Here is a 22196-nt window from a genome sequence, read left to right as displayed (position 1 = left end):
CAGAGGCTCTTTTGCCCTCATCTGTGCACTTGCATGTACTGAAAGGCTGTGGTTGAAATTAGATTTAGTTATATAGCAATATTAGCATGATTATCACCCTTCAAGTAGAAGATGGGGGTTGTAGAAGAGATTCTTTCACTGGGCAGGAGGCTGGCCTATGTTAACTTGAGCATGGTTAGCATGGTGCCTATGTTATCGGTGTTAGTTTTCATCATTAGAAATGCATTATTTGGTAGAAATTGGAATATTAGGAAGGTCATGGAGTCGAGATGGCTAGCAGTATACAAAATCAGCTTTGTGTTTTCCAGTGAGACCAGGTATATAACTGCCCAACTATATGACATTTCTTACCCCTCCTATGCAGTTGGATGTCAACTTTGAGTAAATTCTCACCAAAAGATTGTGAGACAAAGGATGTAAGACACTGGTATGACTTTCACTTGCTCTTCCATGTGTCCTCTGGCCCCACCCAGTTTCAACCATGCATTAGGGATGTGAAGAGCAATACAAAAATATTCTTGGGATGGGCTCACCAACATGTTGCAAGGTAACTGTGTCCAGGATGATGGTAAGGAAAATGTCCCCACCAACTTGAACTACCCATTTTGGAACTAGGACTGCATAAAGAAATTTATTTCTATAGGCTTGAAGCCACTGTATTTTGGAGCTGTTCTAAAATAGCAGCTCAGCCTTCAACCTAATAATGGGAAGATTTTCCAAGTGTAATTTTATAGCAGTGACAGATCATGTAAACAGCTGTCACTTATAAATTCACCTCTGAGTGAACTTGCAGTTTGGAAAAATGATGAAAACTAACACTAATTGAGGACCTACTATGTGTTGCCCAGTCTGCTAGGTGCAGTCACTGAATCCAAGTAAAGAAGATAAAAGCACAGCATGTGTATTTCTTCATGGGTTACATTTTTTTAAATAAGCAATGTTTATAATTTCTTTTGTCTTTTTATTGAATTTATTGGGGTGATATTTGTTCATAAAACCATACAGGATTCAAGTATACAAATCAACAAAACATTATCTGCACAGTGCACTGTGTGCCCATCACCCAGGAAATGCTGTGCTATTGTTTCAAGGTAAATTGGGTGGGCCTTTCTACAAGGGGGAGATTGGATAATTTTTTAAGGGATGAAGGCAATTGAAGGATAATTGCTTCCTGAAGTCAAATCAATAGAGCTGTGAGAAAAAGTGACAGCTCAGCTAAATTCTCCTCTCACATTCTCACAAGAACAGCAAACTGGGAGCTCCAACTGAAGGAAATTTGATTTGGTTCGTGTTTGCTTTGAGAATATTTTCAAGTACTTTGTTTGTAAATTCAGTAACAAGTTGGTAATTTTTAAAAAAGGAAAGAACATGAAGCTCTAGCTACTAATTTTTCTTTGCTGGATTAATAACTTAAATGTCAAGATATATTTCAAGAACTCTTAAGGGAAAACATTAATTAGAAAGAAGCATAACATTTTATTCAAGAGCTACAACAACTAATAAAATACACTTTAGTTTAACATCCAAACTAAATGTAGATATTTATAAATGTTTGAGAATAAAAAACTTATATTTGTATGATTTTGTTTTTCCACAAAATGTCTTTTAGGATTCCTACTGATACTGGTTTAATGATTTCCTCTCAGTTGTTTAGTACTTTCAGAAGTACACATGCAGCTTCACCAAGAGTAGGAAGGAAAAGGTGTCTCCACCGTGGAGCTACAACCTCTGAATTCAGAAGGGACTCACAGGGCTGGTTGTCCAACTCGCACTCTCACCACCTTCTCACCATGAGGATGTAAGCAAGTCATTTGGTTACTTGTCAGATGGTAAATTGTCTCACTAACAATGGTGATTAGTTGTACAAATGTTATCAAGATTGACAGTTTGTGAAACCAAAATGCATACATAGTACCAGGCATATAGTGAGTGCTCAATGAATGTTTGCTGGCCCCCCATCCTTTCTTCTTCATTCTTCCCCATCCCCCTCTTAATGTCATCATTTTAAATACAAATATTATCATGATAGCTATAGCTATAAATCCTAGGTCTATCAGGAAAAAGTCCAGCCATTGCTCATGTAACAAGAATGGTTTGTACTGCATGGATGTAACCTGGCAGTCAAGGAGAGTGGACTAGAATGTGCAAGCATGAACAATGATGACTTCACTGTACTAGTCATTGGGGGCAATAGACGCTGTTGAATGAGTATGTGTACTGTATGGCAGTCACATTCAGAAATGACTAAGTGAGTAGAGCAACAAATCTGTGTCAAATTTTGCATTAAGCTTGAACATTCCTCTGCAGAAACTATTTGGATAAGTTAGAAAGCTTTTGGAGACAATGCAATGAGTGCGGCACAAATAAAAGTGTGGCACAAACATTTCAATGGTAATCAAGAATGTATTGAAAATGATCCACATTCTGGAAGGCCTGAAACAAGCAGAAAACCTAGGAATGTTGAATATGTATGAGCTGCAGTCACCAAAGACCAGTGACTGACGATGCAAGAGAAGCTGATCTGGGGATTCCAAAAACTACTGTGTCCAAGCGTTTTAATGCAGGATCTTGGCATGAAATGTGTCCTGGCAAAATTCATTCTGTAGCTTCTGCTATCAGAGCAGAAGGAACATCATGTTGTAGTTGCTCATGACTTGATTCAAACAGCTACCAATGAACCAGATTTCCTCAAGTAGGTCATAATGGGAGATGAATCATGGGTCTACGGCTATGATTGGAAATGAAGGCCCATGTCATCCCAGTGGAAGTCATCTGATTCCCCATGCCCAAAGAAGGCACAGCAAAGTTGTAGCAAGATCAAGACCATGTTAACTGTGTTTTTTGAATGGGAAGGTGTTGTCCATCATGAGGTCGGCCCTCCAGGCCAACCAATTAATAAGGAGTATTAATTAATAAGAAATACCCCAATGTTCTTCATTGGTTGAGAGATGTAATATGATGAAAATGGATGCAGCTATGGGCATCAGGTGATTGGCAGCTTCATCATGACAATGTGTCCACTCATACATCACATAATGTGCAGAGTTTTTTGGCAAAACAGCAAATCATCCAGGTGACTCAACCTCCCCACAGCTCACATTTGGTGCCCTGCAACTTCTGGCTTTTCACAAAACTAAAATCACCTTTGAAAGGGGAGATATTTTGGACCATTGATGAGATTCAGGAAAATACAGTGGAGCAGCTGATGGCGAATGGGAGAACTCTCAGATCCCAACATGCCTACTTTGAAGGGGAGTGAAGCATCATTGTCCTGTGCACAATGTTTCTTGCATCTTGTATCTTCAATAAATGTCTCTATTTTTAATATCACATGGCTGAATACCTTCTGGAAAGACCTTGTATGAAGCTCATGCACACTTATTTGCTCCTAAGCAAACAAAAGTGGGACCACATTTAGTTTGGAGGAGGAGACAGAGAAAAGAGAGAACTGAGTTACAAGGTCAAGTGGCCAAAGACTCAAAATGTAATTTATTAAATCATAATAGTGCTTATAATATTGGAATTTAAGGGCAAAGCCAAAGGCCTTTTCTCCCTGCCACTCTTCTGACTCCGATAAGCCACCATTAGAAATAAGGGTTTGGCTACTTAGAGGACATGATTAGCTGATAGTGCTAGGGGTGGCATCTGCCTCTCTGAGGGAGCCACTTTTACTTGGACCAAACAAGATATGAAAATAACTCTTCAGTCTCTTCTTTCCACTTAAAGCAAAGTCCTGCTAGTGGCAGCGGGGATACCAGGAGCTATGCTTTCCATTTCATTCTTCATCAGATTACCACAGTACCCCTTTCCTAGGACTACTCTCATAAGCAAAGAAAGTTCTGGTAAAACTTTCTCAAGGATCATCTCTCTTGGTTTTTTCCTGCACTGCTGTATTAGATTTGTCTTTCAATTATTAAATGATGAAATCTCAGTTTTGAATGTGATCTCAAAGTTAAAAGAGATGGAAAAAGTAGTTGGCCTTGGTATTGACTTGTTCTGCCTTGTTAGATAAGAAAGTTTGAGTGTTCTCTATATTTTAGCCTCTTATCAAAGTTCAATTTTAATACCTGGCATGAAATGGTCAACTAAATATTACCTCTTATCCTTTCCCTCATTCACATACTTTCTCCAGGCACCCCTTAGAGAGGAGGGACAAAATTTGGGTAGTCTTCTTTCCAACTACTACTATTAATACCACTTCAAAATACCTTTTTCATATCACTTTTAAGATTTCACCTAAGATTTTATTTATTAAAGGAAATTCAAACACTAAAGTGAATAGGCATGTCATTTGCCAAATTACATTTGAATTATTTATTCATAAAAATTGTATCACTAAGAGGGAAAATTATATTAAGCAGAACCTCTGCTTACAACCTCTGGATATAAAAAAATGCAGATTGAATCCATATCCTTTTCTAAAGCCACACTAAAATGACTATAAAAGGAAAAGTGTGATCAGAGAAGAAATTATAAAACATTTCTATTATGTAAAATTCAAAATTAAAGGGAAAATTTCCCCAAACTGAATAAATGTTTCCAAATTGAACTAATACACTGTTTTCCCTGCTTAATAGATGAACATAACCCATTCTGAGTCATGTGATCATGAGTTTTTCCCAAACATGGGGGCGGTGTTGGGGGTGGGTATGGGAGGGGAATGATTCTTAAGTTACTAAAGAGCAAAAAAGTAGATCCCCTACAAAAGATCAGCATCTGAATGACTTCACACTGCTCAATAGCAATCTCAGGTACGAGAGGCAATAGAAAAAGGCCTTAATTTCAAAGGAAAATAGTTTCCAACTGGAATTCTATAGACAGCCAATTTTCAATCAAGTTAGAGAGTAGAATACAGACATTAAGAAAGGCAACATCTCAAAAAATTGCTTTCTGCTTTCTTTCTCAGAAAGTGAGTGGAGAATTTTCTCCATCTTCAAAAATAAAAAGAACAATAAAAAAAGGAGACATAGTGTATAGGAAATATGATATGGAGAAGGCAGAGAATAATCTGGACTATTATAAAGAGAATTGTCATTTCTGAACCCAGAATTGTAGGTAAACCATTCCAGAGAAATCAGGCTGGTTTGGAGCAAGTTGGAAGAGACTCTTAGGAAGGTAAATTTAATAGAAGGGAAGGGACTGCCTTTTCGCTGTACACCATTTGTAACTAGGTTTTCTTGAACAAGGTTCATCAGTTACCTTTCAAAAAATAAGTTAATGTAAATATAGGGGGAAACTTCTAAATGCTAACAAAAATAAATCATAGATGAATATATCAGTCTTTATACATTTGGTAAGTACATCGATAGCCACAGAACAGAAGAAACAGTACTGGGCTTGGAATCTGGAAACATTAATCTCAGTTCTGACTTTAATTATGGAACTTTGGGTAAGAAAATTTAATCTCTCTGATGCTCAGTTCTTCATATGTAAAATTTTAAATAGTCAAAATCTCAAGGGAAAAATTTAATGACTTAAAATATGACTTATAATAAAACTATTATTGCTAAACTTACAGGACTTTAAACACATTAGTGCAGGCTGAACTTAAATGTACACAGTAAAGTAAAAGCAAACTTGAAACATTTACCTAGCCAAACTGCTATGTTATAGTAGAAGTGCAGCCAAACTTTCCTAATTTTTAAATTTGCTACACACTAAAACTCCACAAATGTTGTCAAGCTTACTGGGCCTTCCTTTCATACCGAGGATGCCAAATATAACCAGGACAGTACATGAAAAATCTATAAAACTGAGTTTTTCATTTCTTCCTAATAATTTCATCTCTGAATAACAACTCTTACTAAATGATTCCATAATTTTGAATGAATGCTGTCCGCCACTTGGCAGCCTTCAGATGATTCTTCTGCTCATAGGCTCATCCTGGAAAAGAATTCAGTTTTGTTTTATCAATAAAGCACTTTTATTATGGGGCAGCCTCAGGGCATTTGTATATTTTTGTTACACATAATGATGAGGTTTTAAGTGAGATGACGTAAGTACAAGATTCAGCATGGTGTTAGGTGAATAGTAAACATCTCACAAATAGTAGCTATTTAGAGACCAAAGTCTATTGAGAAAGTCATTTTAAGTTTGCCAGATGACTGAAGGATTACTATTCCCATATCACATACATATACATATATATACATACATACATATATATATATATATATATAAAGTCCAGCCATTGTTAATATAATGAGAATGGTTTCTGAGCCATCAGTGAAACCTGGCAGCCAAGAAGAATAGACTGGATTGAGCCTATGTGAATGATGATCATTCCTGTACTAGAATTGGGGCAGTAGACACTGTTGAATGAGCAAGTGTACTGCATGGCCATTGTATTTAAAATGACTGAGAGAGTAGAGCAATGAATCTGCATCAAATTTTGCGTTAAGCTTGAACATTTCTCCATGGAAATTATTCAGATGATTCAGAAAGCCGCAGCTGTAGGCAACTGGTGATTGGCAACTTCATCACCAAAAGTGCCTGCTCATGTATCACATCTCATGCAAAGGTTTTTGACTCAGCCCCACTATAGCCCAGATTTGACACCCTGCAATTTCTGGCTTTTTTTCAAAACTAAAACCACCTTTGAAAAGGAAGAGATTTCAGACTGTCGATGAGGTTCAGGAAAATATGATGGGGCAGTTGATAGCAGTTTGGGAGAACTGTGAAGTCCCAAGGTGTCCACGTTGAAGGAGACTGAGGTATCATTGTCTCATGCACAATGTTTCTTGTATCTTGTATCTTCTTCAATAAATGTCTATTTTTCATAGTGCATGGCTGGACACTTTCTGGACAGACCTCGTATATATGACCTATAGGTACAGATATGACCAGAGAAGTATGATCTGGGAAATGAGGAGAATGACAGATGAGGTTGAAGAAGGCCAGTTGGTGTGGATTTGTAGACCATGGCAAGGTGAGGACTCTAGTCTTCCTTGCCACCACCTCCTATCTTATTTTGTAACCTCCTGAACCATGCTTTTCTAATCATAAGACCATGCTTTGTGTTTTATGCTCCTTCTACCTAGAACACTCTTCCTGGAGATAGCTCCATGACTGGATCCTTAACTCCATCCAGGTCTGTGTTCCAGTATACCCCCAGATGGCCAGATGCTGTCTACACCCAGGCAGATGCTTGCACCCAGTAGGCAAGCATCTGTTTCTACACTCTTATTTTATTTTAATAACACCACAAGTTAACATTATATAATTTGTTTGTCTACTTGGTTTTCTCCCCCATTGAATATTTTTTCCAAGAGGGCAGGGAACCTGGGTTTTGTTTTTGTTGTATCCCCTATGCCTAGAACAATGCCTGGGACAGAGTAAATGTTCAAGCAACACTTGCTGAATGAATGGAGGAATAAGTGAATACATCAAAGTATACTAAATTTGCATTCAAGACAATTGGAACTCGGTATTAGTTCTGCTGATACATGCTGATTTTAACTGAATTTCCTTAGGAAAGATCATTTATTCATTAATGATCTCTAGTTATTAATCACCTCAGTTAAAGGAAGAAAAATGAAGCAGCTTATTCTGTATAGGAGAGCCTGAGAAAGCATCACTGTTAAGATGACATTTGATCAGAAATGAGAAAGATCAAATGGGAAAGTGTCATAGAAGACAGACCTTTTCAGGGCCCTGAGGTGGGAGAGTGCTTGGTGTCTTTGAAGAAATGAAGCTGCTAATCTGTACTCCCTCAGTTGCCTTAGATCTCACATCCTCTTCACGGTTTGAGCATCTTGTTCAGCTAGTTGTGAATCTTTCTTTGTTTAACCCTAAATACATTATAGAACTATATTTTGCATATTGATATTTGTTCATATGCTGTATAGTTTAATATGTATTATGTAATTGTGGTTATCATTGCTCAGGACAATATCAAGGAACAACAAGGGGAACTGGTGTCAATTTTTGTTTTACAAGCTGATTTTTGAAGCAAACCTTTAGTTGTGATTTCAAAGTGACTGCCTGGTAGCTGTGAAAATAAGACATACCACATCAAGACATATCTTAGCAATTATTTTAAAAAGAACACCTAGGTTTTTCTTTAACAATTGTGTTAAAAGCCTACCATAATTTTGCCCCTTGCAGCTTAATAGTCAAATACATTCCTGCATCCCTTTATGTGCTGGGAAGTCATCTGAAGTAAATTAGAAGTAGGCAGAAATCCTTAGGGTATGTGCGACAGTTGGAAACAGTTCAGCACTTAATTAAAAGTCAATTATGAGTTCTAGGAGCACCCAAATCCAACTAATAGTAATAATAAGAATTGCAATCTAAAGTGGCTAAGAAAGGCATTATAAGCATTTCTGCTGAAATTAATTGTTTGGGTGAGATGCAATTTTAATATAGGACTCTAAAGTCAATTTTAAAAATTACCTAGATATAAGAAGTCAGTCCCAATTCCCTTCTCACTGTCTTGGAAAATAAAGACATACACAACTTTATAATTGACTCAGAAACTTATCTTAACTTTGGGCAAGTGCCGGGGGTCAATTGCAAGGGTGGGCTCTGGGGGGCATGGCTCAGGTGGGCATAACAAGGTGCTCACAAAGTAAAGCCATGGCCCTGAAGGGTCTGAAGTCCTCCCCATCATAGCTGTTGTTCAAATTGAGCACCAGTCACTTATTGGCACCTTTCTCCCTAAATGTTCATATGACCTCACCACACAGAGCTGTCTGTACTAGAATCCTGCCTCTCTCACTCTTAGTCCCAGACTTTGGGACTTTCAAGACCATTCAACAATCGTTATATGAATTTGTGTCTGTATAGAAGCTTTTATTTCCCACAGTCTTTTCTTTTTAGGCAACATGCACACTTTTAAAATAACCTGCTAAAATAACACACCTACATTTCACTCTGGTTAATTAATTTCACCATTGTCTGCAACCAAACCAAACTGCTCACACAAGGATGCCTATGTTCTGCTCTAAATGTCCTGGGTGAGCTTAGTCCCTGACTATCCCCTTCATTCACCCAGTGGTTAAAAGAATCTTGAACCCAGTCCATAGATATACGTGCCTGGTCAGCACAGTATTATAGAGCTGTTTCTTCGAACTTGTGACCCTTCTTTTCAATATGGCCCTACCGCTACCTATTGTCTTATGCTGGCTTGTTTTTATTTTTTATTTATTTTATTTTATTTTTGCCATCTTTGCAAACTGCATCTAGGAAAATGAAAGGACTTTGTATTTCTCCACACTGTTCCCTTTTGTCACGCATGCCCAATCTTTGCTCATTTTTTAAGGACCAACTTCTTTGTCATCATCCCTCTTTAGCCTTTTTTGACACTCCATAGAGAACTCTTTCCCCTCTGTCATCCATAGCATCCTTTGGTTAATCTGAGGACACTTCACCTTTTTGTATTAGTTTTCTGTGGCTGCTAGAAGAAATTGCCACAAACTGGGTGGCTTAAAACAACATTTAAGTGAGAATTTATTCTCTCTCAGTTAATTTAGGCTGGAAATACAAGATTAATAATGGCTTGGTTGAAATCAGGTGTTGATAGGACCACATTATTACCGAAGTTCTAAGGATAATGAATTCTTGTCTCTTCTAGCTTCTAATGGCTGCCAACATTCTTTGGCTTGTGGCTGTATGACTCCAATTTCTGCCTCTGTGGTTGTACTGCCTCCTCTTCGGTCTATTTGTTTCCCTTTGCTTCTCTCTTATAAAGACAAGTGATTGCACTTAAGCCCCACCCGGATAATCCAGGATAATCTCTTCATCTCCACATTCTTAACCTAGTCACATCTCAAAGTCTTTGCCATTTAAGGTAATGTTCACAGGTTTAGGGATTACGTTGTAGTCATATCTTTAGGGGTCATTACTGAATCTACGACACCTTCCCTATGTACATGCAGCCATTTATGCACTTGCTCAGAGACCCTAAAGGGACTAGGAGCAACCTGAAGGTAAAATCATAGCCTAGTTCTTCTAAGGGTTTTAGCATCTCACTTTGCACCTGGTAGGGAGTGAAATCTGGAGTGTTATTCAAAATATTTAAGAGGTACAGCATGAGCACTAACCAATCAGAATGAATACTGGCTACAGGATTACCCCAGGGGTTAACATTAAGTTTTGAGATTTTGGGAGAGTATGTAAGTGTATTGGGGTAGAAGGTCCCTGAGGAGGGTCTGAGGCTACTGCAACTATCTGAGGAAGGTGGGCATTCAGAGGGATTGGGGCAATAGCTGCTCACAAGCAAGTAAAGAAGTATATGTTCTAATAACTGGTGTGATGGCATTGTATGCACTGAGACACTCTCAGACTGAAGAAAGATACATACTTGTTGAATGGATTAATGAATGAATAAATGAATAATGGAGTTTTTCTCATAAACAGGTTATTGAGGGAGATATTCTTGGATATAAAGACCTATTCTTGCTTTTCAAACAGCATCATGAAGCTGCTTACTTCACCTGCAAATCACATTATGGTCCACCCAAAATAATTTTTATACTCTATAGATTCATGGGGATGCCTGGTCCTTTCTATCTGGCAGCTTTAACAGGCCCACTGTGATCATAGGAAAGATGGTATGAGAAGAAACGGGGACTAATGCCAACTCATCCAAATGCTGCTGGAAAAAACACTTGACTTTTGTTGCCCTGGTGTAGGACCCAGGAGCACAGCACGAAAACCAGTGATTGCTCTCCCACACATGGTTGAGGGAAATGAAGCTGAGGGTCAGTGAGTGATGGCCCCAAATAATTAGTCTGCACAGCCATGGACAGACAAGATAATTGCAAATGTGCAAGGATTTGAGTGAAAGATCTAAAATGAAAAAAATAAATACTCAAGGAAGCTTTGGCAGAATTCAAGCAATGAATACATCTAAGCCATATAATAATTTTTCAAGTGTTTTGATATGAGAACTGTTTTAAAATGCCCTAAGTCAGAGTGCAAATTTAGCTATGATTAACAGCTTCATTTTGATGAAAGGAGGACTCTTAAAATACAAGTGTCGTTCAAGGTGAAGGAAGGGCAAGTCCTTTTTGGCTGTTACCAGAAAACCTGTTTACAGCTCAGTCTTTGACTCTTCACCTCTTCTCCCCCCCACATCCATTGAGTTGAAAATGCTAATTTCATAATAATAACTTCAGTACTGTCTCTTCATACTGGTCCCACAGCCACCAACTCCTCCTTTCCCTCCTACACGCCCAGAATAATCCACTCACTGGTCCCCAGACTCATCTGCTTCCAGCCCATCCCCCTGAGGACTGAAAACACCTTTTTGGGAGCAGGTCTCAGCAATCAGTCATCAATCAGTCCAAAGGCCTACAGGGACTCCTCTGTGAGTCAGCTAAACAGACTCTGCTTTTTCTCTGTCACATTTTTTCCCCTTAGTTCAGGAAATTGCCTTGTCAGCCTTAAGAAATTCCAAACATTCTCAGCCTCCAGATGAATTAGCCCTTTTTTCAAGAAGCCTTGCCTGGCACTTCCTTCTTTATTCCCAGTCCTTGAAAGGAAACTCTCCTTCCTCTGGTTATCTATAGCATCTTACTTTTATTTCAGTCTGAACTTAACCATGTTTTCCTTTCCTTTATACTGTTTTTTGGTTTTTTATTTTGTTTTGTTGTTGTTGTTTACAGCCCTTTTTTTTCTCTCCTAGACTGTGAGCTTCTTGGGAAGTGAAACATGTTATTCATTTGTTTCTGCACACACACTCTCAGATCAAACCAAGAGGCAAGCTGAATTATGCAGTGCTGGTTGGAAATAGGCCCTTGGAAAATGGAGCACCACAGAGCTCTTCAGTTTTACACCCTGAACTTGAGGGCAGAAGCTGTATCTGATTTATCCACCCTTATATGCTATTATCTGTCTTGGTGCCTCACAGGTAGTAGGCACCCCATTAGTGTATGCTGAGTAAAGAAATAAATTAAGTGAATAAATGAGTGATTAAAAGACAAATAGGTGAATATGGAAAAGAGGTAGAGAGGTACTGAAGGGAGTCCAAAGTGTCAGGGGACTTGAAACTACAAAGAAAGTGGCATATTCTCCCAAAATGTTTTGTGACTCCCAGTTTTTCTTATGTTCCTTCCCCTATTCACCATAGAGCTGATGGGAAAAAAGCCCAATGTTCTGTCTGAGAAAGTGAGCCTGCTGGTTGGAGTTTACATTAAAGTACCTGGATGGAATTGTTTCAGTGCAGTCACCCTGCTGTGTCACAGAAAGCCACGGCCTAGAGGGTTTGGAATCCCACAGATGCTACAAACAGTGCTCTGGCCCATGCTGTGGCCTATGCTCACTGTCCATTAGTACTGTCCTGCCAAGGTTCAGAGCTGAGGAGTCAGAATGGTGTACAGCAGGGACAGGGAGACAAGGAAATCAATTCTTGTAGTCCTGGTTGAATTTGGGGCACCCCCTGTTGTCCAGGCTCACAGTTTTTTTAAAGATTAGATGGAGCAATATACAGTGGGAAGGAACAGGATCACTGGAGAATGAAAACAGTGAAGGTTAATTTATTCTGTCTGTCACAGGGGATAATCAAGCTGACACATTTCACACTGTTACATTTGAATGCAGCTTCTGATTACATGCTTTTTGTTTAAGTCCAAATAACCACAGAACAACTTAACAAACTGAAACTTTGTACTCTGAGGGCACTTGACCTATTAATCAGTGAACTTGAACACCACTCAGTCATCCTGACAACATCTCTGCAAGATAGGAAGGAAGTGGCATTCTGTCCACCTGGCACAGGGAAAAGCTGAGACATGAGCAATGTGCCTATTTATCTACCAGCAAAAGCCTGAGTATAAGTGCCGAGAGCATGCACAGGCCTAAAAGCCTCAGTAACCACAGTCATTCATTCAACAAAGATTGATAATATCCTGTGCTGGACACTTTCTTTTGGTGTCAAAGACAAAGCAATGAATAAAACAGACAAAATTCCTGCCTTTAAGGTACTTACATCATTGGGTTAAAAGCCAAAATAGACAATATATGTTAAATAACAGTAAATCCAGTAAACAAAAATAAAGCATGATACAAAATTAAAGATTGATGGAGGATGTTTTTAGGTATTAATAGCTAAATTTCAATAAATGTGGGAAATCAAGGGATGACATGAGGCAGCAGGCAGCAGGGACAAACAAGCAATGCTCCAGGGGGAGGTGGGAGGACTGTGGATTGCAATAGTCAAGGAAAGACTCCATTAGAGAAGTAGACCTTGAACTTGATTTCAAAGTAAAGCATCCACAATGACTTACAGGCTGGAGAGCAGAAAGTATTATGTGGATAGTAGTAAAATTTGCATAATACAAACATTAGGAGGTTTAAAATTAATTATACTAATAAGCTGATCTTGAAACCATTCTTAAGAGATTTCCTTTAATGTATATATTTGGACATGCACAGCCACACAAACCCAAGCTAATGCTATCTGATGCCAAGCAAATGGCCAAGAGAAGAAAGATGTTGGTTGGAATGCAAGAAGGCATGAATAACTGAATGACTAAATGGTGCTCATAACTGAAGTCAATCCAGTGATAGTCACTAGAATGGTTTCTGCCAACAGGCAGAAAAGGCTGACTCAGCTACTCTCCAACCACTTATATCTGGGTAGTCTTAAAGGTTTAAAAATCCCTTTCACATATATTCCTTAATTTAACCCTACTAACAATCCTATGAGATGTCATTATTTTTTCTGTTATGGCCTGACTGTTTGTGCCACCTCCAACTCACATGACAAAGTGTGATGGTATTTGGGAGATAGAAGACCCTTAGGAGTTAATGGGGTCATGAAGATAGAGCCCTCGTGAATGCAATTAGTACCCTTATAAGACTAGACAGGATAGAGATGTTCTCTCTCTCTCTCTATCTCTGTCTACCCCACACTGTCATATGAGGATACAGCAAGAAATCTATCTGCTGCAAACCAGGAAAAGGCCCTCTCCAGCACCTTGACATTGGACTTCTCAGCCTCCAGAACTATGAGAAAGAACTTTCTCATGTTGAAACCACCTAGTCTATCATATTTTTGTTATTGCAATCCAAACTGGCTAAGACACTCTTCGTGTTTTTAAGATTTTTATTTATTTATTTTTAGAGAGGGGGGAGGGAGGGAGAAAGACGGGGAGAGAAACATCAGTTGTTTGCCTCTCACACACCCCCAACCAGGAACCTGGTTGGCATCCAGGCATGTGCTCTGACCAGGGACCTTTTGATTTGTAGGACAACACCCAACCCAGTGAACCACACGAGTCGGGTGTCACCTCTCATTTTAAATGTTAGAAATTGGGTCTTAAAAAAAGGTAACTGACATGTACAAGTGCCCTTCGTCAGTAAGAGGCACTTGTCAAGCATTGTTTTTCTGACCTCAAATACTAAGCATTTCTATTTCTTGGGGCTTGACCTCCTACTTTATCTCTCAAAAATATTTATAAATTTATATATATTCAAGCAATTAGGTTCCAGTGATTCTCTATTGTCCAAATGTAGTAACCAATGTTTAGCGAACTTATTATGACCCAAGAACCAGCTACGCATTTGTATGCAGCGACTCATTTAAACCTTGTAAGAATACTGTAAGGTAGTTAGCACCACCATTACCATCTTCATCACCATCCTCTTCTCCATATCACAGATGAAGAAACTAAGGCACAAAAGTGTTAGGAAAAAAATGACAAGCATCTCAGATAGCTCATCAGTTCTGGGATCTGGACCCAGGTAATAAGAGCCCCTGCTCTGAATCTCTATGCTATGATGCCCATGACCAAGAGTGGTAATCAGTGTTTCAGCTCTTGGAACTGTCCCTCTCAGACTTGGTACCTGCACCATCGCTCTGGGCTAAAATAGGTGTTTCAGTGAAGCTCATTGTTTTGGATCTCATCATCCAGAATGCTATTGTCTTGCATTATTCCACCATTCACTCACTCACTCATTCAAGCATTTACTTACTCATTCCTTCAGCAAATAATTACAGATCATTGACTACAGGCCAAGCTCCCTGGCAGGTTGGGAGCAACTGCAGACCTGGGTCTCTCTCAATCATCCTACCTCATGGTCTTATGCCTTTATGCACAGAGTCTCACCCCTCCTATCTCATATACACATGCCTTCATGCTCTATCTATGGTGTCTCCAACCAGCACAGACCATTTCTGGCATCTGAATCCTCCTTTCAGTTCATATAAAGGACTTCATATTCGTGAAGATTCTATTGCTCCTTACAACAAACCCTTAAGGAAGTAGGCGTTATTGGTTCTTACCTACAGATGAGAGTTCAACTTTTACTTTTTTAGTCAAACTTCTCCATCAATCTATCTCTTAGGAAAGTCTTTCCTTCAGGGAGGAAGCCAGCACAAGGGAGGGGAGCCCAGCCCATGGCTCTGTACCTTGAGGGTGTGGCCTGCTGACCCACTGCCATTAGCCATATGAGTGTCACAATATGATACTAATAATAAATCTCCAAGGCTTCCAAGTAATTCACCTTTTTTTACTTTTATCCTTTCTTTTCTTTTCCTTTATTTTTATTGTTGACACTATTACAGATGTTCCCATTTTGCCCTACCTTTGCCCACCTCCACCCAGCCCCTGGCCCCTCTTCCCTCTGGTTATCACTATCCTGTTGTCTGTGTCTATGAGTTATGCATCTATATCCTTTGGCTGATCCCTTCACCTTCTAAAAAATAAATCTGCTTGGCTTCCATGTTCTCTGTAAGAAACCAGCGTGTACCTGCATTTCTGTGTTCCTCAGCAGAGTGGAAGGAAGAGTGCCGCAGCTCGTGGGCACTGGGCATCACTGGAAACCTCTGTGCCACAGACTGGGTGACAGGGCCATCAGGAGTGGTGATTTGTCCAGGGTCACATAGATTTAGGATTAAAACTGGTTCCTAATTTCCTAATCTAGAGTTATTGTTTTTCTTGGCTCCACAACAGCCTGTCACCCTCTCCTACCTCAGATGTGCCTTTTAAGTCAACCTAGAAACCTTTTCAGCAGGTGAGACCAGGGCCATGTTATGCCAAGATAAATCCACTTACATTTTTTGGCCACACCCCCAGAATAGACTCTTAGAGCACCACCAATTTCTGCCAGGGACTGCCAAAGGCTCCCAAACTCAGACCTCGCATTCCTGTCTAATTATTTTTCACCATTTTAAAGCAAATGTCTCTTTAGAAAAACACTGGTTTCTCACTTGTCAAAACTTCTAGGTGCTCTGATTTAAAAAAAAAAAAGAAAAAGAAAGAAAAAGACAAGGCACTGTCGTTTTCATGCAAATCTGTGTAAGTGTAGTGTCAAATATCTGAGCCCTGAAGGGTTTGAGGCAAAACCAGGAGAAGCAATCATTGAAGTTTTTTATGGACCTTGCTCACTCACATTCTGCTAATTTACTGAGACAAAGTGAAGTCTGCCAGCTAATGACCCTGCACTTGATGCTGGAATAATTTGTGTAAGTGAAAACCTGCCAGTTTGTTGTTGTTTTTTTTTTTCAGAAAGTATGCTTCTAAAGACAGAATCACTTAATATTATAGATGTTTAAATTCTTATATTTAAACGTGCAAAACATCTTAATTAAATCAGTCTCTCTGCAAAGGACTGAGCAACTGCTTTCAGCTCCTGAAGGACTAATATTTAAATTCAGTGCCTCTTTTTGGTTGCAAATGTGAATTATTTGTACAGAGGGCCTAGGGAGTGTTATCGTAACTTAAACAGTTTTAGATCTACAAAGTACAAATGACTAGAGTGGATATGATTCACCATTGTCACACTCTGTGGCTTGGAACTCAGACACAAAGAGATGGTTGAGAGAAGGAGGAGGGAGGCTTTCTTTATATCCTTCGTTCTGACCGAATGAAAGGTATAAAGAGGATTTTGAACTGATTGGCATGTTTATGCAAACACAGGAAGCTAGGGGAAGGAACAAACCAATGAAGGGATTTTAGTTTTATTTTTTTTCCCCAATAAATATAAAAGACAGAGGAAATGCTGATAAAAGAGCTTTGATAGCTTGCCTCCAAATTTAAAGCAGGACACTGCCTGGTACAATGCCCTTTGGGTTTGAGAAGTACTTTTTGGGACCTACTTAAATTGTTACTTACAATAGGCTAGGATCACACATTATTTTACTCTGGCCCATTACACTCCAAGCTGGTCAGTGATCATCAAGCCTAAGGTCCATATTTGGCTACTGGGTTTCACACCAGGAGCCTCATTCTAAAGACAATTGTCAAAAACAAAGAAGTCCAAATCTAGAGTGTTCTGGTCCTGTAATTGTATGAAATTGAAGTCAGTAGACAGAGGACTTGAGAACTGTATGTCTAATGTGCAACTGTGAATTATGCTTCTGCCAAGTAATTGTTATGAAAAGTCGAGGGTTTAGTTGGGACCATGGGGTTTCTGCCCTTGGCAGTGGGCTCAGGAAGTGCCTTCAAATGTCTTATCCTCTTCACGTGTATGGGGTGCAGTAAATCAGATATTTATTAGCCAGACAGCATGTAAAAAATAGCATTTATTGAGTACTCCCTGCATGTCAGGCACTGTGCTAAATACTGTGTATACATAATTTTTTCAGCCCTCTGTGATATGTATTCTTGTTAACATCCCCAAGAAAAAGCAAAGTTAGAAAGGTTAAATAATTTGTCCAGAAGGACAGAGCTGATAAGTGGCAGACACAGGGTTTAACCTCATGCTGTTAGATCCCAGAACCTTCAGACTACAGTGCAGAGAATGCTACTCCCGGGTGTGCACAGCCAGGTAGAAAGAAGAGAAATAGCCTGTAGAGATCAGGACGACTCACCCGAAAATCACAGAGCAAGATGCATACAAGGCTGCAATGAAAGGTCAAGTCCCAAATGCCGGTATCCAAGAAATGGAACTTAAATGCTTGATGCATCCTTACCTTGATTACCCTATTTTTTTCTAGAGTTGGCTACCTTTGGGTGGAAAACCTATGACCCACACAAGGACAATCGTTCCCAAATAGAGGTAGGTAGATTCTTATTTCACAGGCTTTTGGAACAATTGGAAGGTGATCACTATCGCCTCTCTTTTTCCTCTTCTCCAGAATGCAAATGGTCCAGCCTCTCACAGGCAAGCAGACAAATCTGGATGTCAAGTGTGCAGCCTACATGTGAGATAGAATCTGGCCATGATCTTGGACCCCTCAGGAAGTTTGGGGAAATCAAACTCTTTCTAACATGAAAGGGTTGAAATCCCTCTACCCTTCACAGTGCACAGTCTTATATTGTCTATTGGCTACTCCTGTGATATATCTGTGCTCCCTGAGCTGGTCTGATTTTTTGTTTGTTTTGCTTTTTTGTTTTTTGATATATATTTACAGATAATATTATGGTGACTATTTATTTTCAAAAATATTGCTCATGTCAATAAGATGGACTTTAATTTTCATGGCCTTTCTGTTCATCATACTCTCTGGTTCCCAAACTTGATTGCCCATCCTACATCTTAAATTGTGAGGTTAGTTATTTCATACTTAGTGTTTATTTCATTCTTTTATTCTCCTACCTCCTTTTATATCCAATAGTGTAGTATTTATTTTGCATATCTGGCAGTTGCACTAGGCCATGCATTTCTTTGTTGAACCCAACCAGATCTTAGATCTTATTCATCTTTAATAAGGCTCTACTTTCTCTCCCCTCCCTCTCTCTCTATTTCTCATTATTAGCAATAGCAACTATAATTCATGAAAATCTAATGTTCTCCATTTTTAAAACTTTCTGTGGTTTAAGCTGTTAGTGAAATACAAAAAGCCAGATCTTTAGTTATCTAATCTCTACCTAATACTGCAAGCCCCCAAATGAGGAAATGCCAAAGGTCAGGGCTCTGAGGCACTGAGTCTGTCAAATGTATATCCTGTGTATTTGTAGTCATCTCTACATTGTCCTTGATAAGTTTGTCTACCTTTATTTATGTTTGCCCTGTGGTAGTACAGTGGGTGCATATAATAAATAGAAAAACAAGTGATTAGACTTTCAAATATTCAGTGGGATTTTTCTCCCCTTAAACAAGTATTTTCCTACAAAGTATCTTTAATCAAACTACTTCATTTGGCTGCCCTAAAACTAAAGAAGTCCACCAACAGATTTTGATATTAAATATATCAGTAGAAAAATAGGATATGTTATTGAACCCCAATTTATTTTCTCACACATGTCTCTCTTTGGGGTGCCCAAAACTCTGAATATTTTTATCACAGGTTGCTTCACATAGAGTTGAACTTACCATTTTACACATTAATGTTCATATACCTCACAAGAGAGTAAGCATATAAAAGGCAAGAAATACATATTATTTACTTTTTTATCTTTACCATCAATTATTATAAAAATAAATGTTATTAGTTAAATAGACAAATGAAAAGTTTCAAATCAACTTAATTTTTAAATTAATCTCTTATTCTTTGGCCCTTTCTGTTAAGTTTGATATATGTGTATTCTAAGTCACTTTCATGTTCCTGAGAGCAAAAAGCATGATAGCATTTCTTGTAAAGGAGGAAGCAGTATTGCGAGTCACAAAACTTGGACCCAGTCCCACCTACTTGATGAAACTCTCTACAGTAACTGTAGTCTACACTGACTTTCTTTCTCGGAACTCCTATTGTACTTGGAGACAGTATTATCCACTTTAATACAGAATTCTTCCATTATTTTTTGCATGTGCTACTTTTATCTCCTTAACTAAGCAAATAACCTGGAAATGCCTGGTTGATAATGAATAGGGTGACCAATTCTTCCTAGTTTTAGCATTGGAAGTCCCCGTCCCAGGAAAACCTTCAGTTTTACACAAACCAGGACAGTTGATCACTCTCATAGTGGAAAATTGTTCAATTGACTAAATGACTAATTGTGTAAGTTCTGTTCATCATTGATTATAAGTGCCTAGGTAACATCCACAACCCTAATGTTCCTTCTGCTGTCTTACATGTGGGTGTGAAACACAAACATGCAAGCATCTATTGAAACACTGATATTTACTGGGCTTTCTTACTGAGTAAATCATTACTATACTTTAATTTTAGCTAGACATGATCTGCACATTTGAGTTGGCCTTTCTCCAGGAAGCCTAAGAAACCATCTAATTAAACTTTGAGTGAAACTTAGCAAGATGAAATGAATTGGCCAAAGTTTCGTCAAAATTGTAAGAGGGTTTTAAGTATAACTCTGGGCTTTTGTCTCCCAGGCCTATACTCCACCCCCTACTCCTGATCAACAGTTTGTGATTTGGGCTAGATCTAAATTTCATACCACAGTTTATTTCACTGGACCTCTTTCTGCACTCAAAATAGTCACATTTTGAGGTGACCTAGGTAAGTGACTAGAGATAAATATAAATGAATCTATGGTACTTCTAACTTTTCCCTAAGACTGCTTATTCCCTGAAGCTATATTTCTGTACTAAAAGAAAAGACATAATTTCTGGCAGCTGCCATTCACCTATAATGGGCTAGCATTATCCTTTCAAGATTACATCTTTCTACCTAAGAACACAATTAGATAAGCCCTGAATAATCCTCCTGCCATCAGTTTTGTTCCTTGTAAATCAATGAAACCATCAAGCGTGCTAGATTGGTATTCTTCAAAGTGATAAATGGACCACCTCCATCAGAATCACTGGGGGTGCTTGTTAAAATGTCCACCCTAGAGCTCTGATTCCAAAAATTTAGGAGTAGATTCCGGAGAGCCGATTATACACACACACACACACACACACACACACACTATTTATTAAATATATAATTATATATATTATATATAACTATACATTATATAATAATATAATATATTATATTATCTATTATACATATATTATATAATATATTATATGTGTAATATATAAGTATATAAAATATAAATATATAATAAATATATTTAAATGTATGTTAAATATATTATATATTTATATAAATATATATATAAATATAACTGTTGTTCAAATACAGTGGTCTCCATTTTCCTGTCACCAATTTCCCCTATCCACCCCCACCTCCCACTCTCAATCCTACCCTGCTTTGGCTTTGTCTATGCATCCTTTATACATGTTCCTTGACAACCCTTCCCCTTCTTTCCTGTTACCCCTCTCCCCACTCCCCTCTGGTTATTGTCAGTTTGTTCTTTATTTCCATGTCTCTGGTTATTTTGCTTGCTTGTTTGTTTTGTTGATTAGGTTCTACTTATAGGTGAGACCATATAGCATTTGTCTTTCACCACCTCACTTATTTCACTTAGCATAATGCTCTCCAGTTCCGTCCATGCTGTCGAGAAGGGTAGGGACTCCTCCTTCTTTCTGCTACATAGCATTCCATTATGTATATGTGTCACAGTTTTTTGATCCACTGATTTACGGATGGGCACAGAGGTAGCTTCTAGCACTTGGCTATTATAGATAACACTTGTATGAACATTGGGGTACATAGGTTCTTTTGAACTGGTGTTTCAGGATTCTTAATATAAGTCATGACACGATAAAATTCCTAGAGGAGAACACAGGGAGGAAAATTTCAGATACTCCCTGCAGCAGTATTTTCACCAATATGTCCCCTACAGTAAGGGAAAGAAAGGAAAGAATAAACAAATGGAACTATATCAAATTTAAAAACTTCCACACAGCTAATGAAAACATCAGCCAAATGAAAAGGTAACCAACCATATGGGAAAATATACTTGCCAATGATACCTTGGACAATGGTTTAATCTCCAAAATATATAAAGAACTCACACAACTCCACTCCAGGAAGACAAATAATCCAATCAGAAAATGGGCAAAGGACCTGAACAGACACCTCTCCAAGAAGGACATACAGAGGGTCCAGAGACATATGAAAGGAAGCTCAGCATTACTGGCCATCAGAGAGGTGCAAATTAAAATTACAGTGAGATACCACTTCATACCAGTCAGAATAGCCACCAGAAACAAATCAATAAACATTAAGTGCTGGCGAGGTTGTGGAGAAAAAGGGAACCTTAGTACATTAATGGTGGAAATGCAGACTAGTGCAGCCACTGTGGAAAGCAGTATGGATTTTCCTCAAAATACTAAAAATGGAACTACTTTCTGAACCAGCAATCTCACTCCTGGGATTATACCCTAAGAATCCCAAAACCCAACTTAATATGTATTTTTTAAGATTTTAATTCTTTTTATAGAGAGGGGAAGGGAGAGAGAAGGAGAGGGAGAAAAACATCAATGTGAGAGAGATACTCGACCCTACTGGGAAA

This window comes from Phyllostomus hastatus, unplaced genomic scaffold (assembly GCF_019186645.2).
Source record: "Phyllostomus hastatus isolate PE091 unplaced genomic scaffold, TTU_PhHast_1.1 phas_scaffold_317, whole genome shotgun sequence".
NCBI classification, from domain to species: domain Eukaryota; kingdom Metazoa; phylum Chordata; class Mammalia; order Chiroptera; family Phyllostomidae; genus Phyllostomus; species Phyllostomus hastatus.
This window is presented reverse-complemented; position numbering follows the sequence as displayed.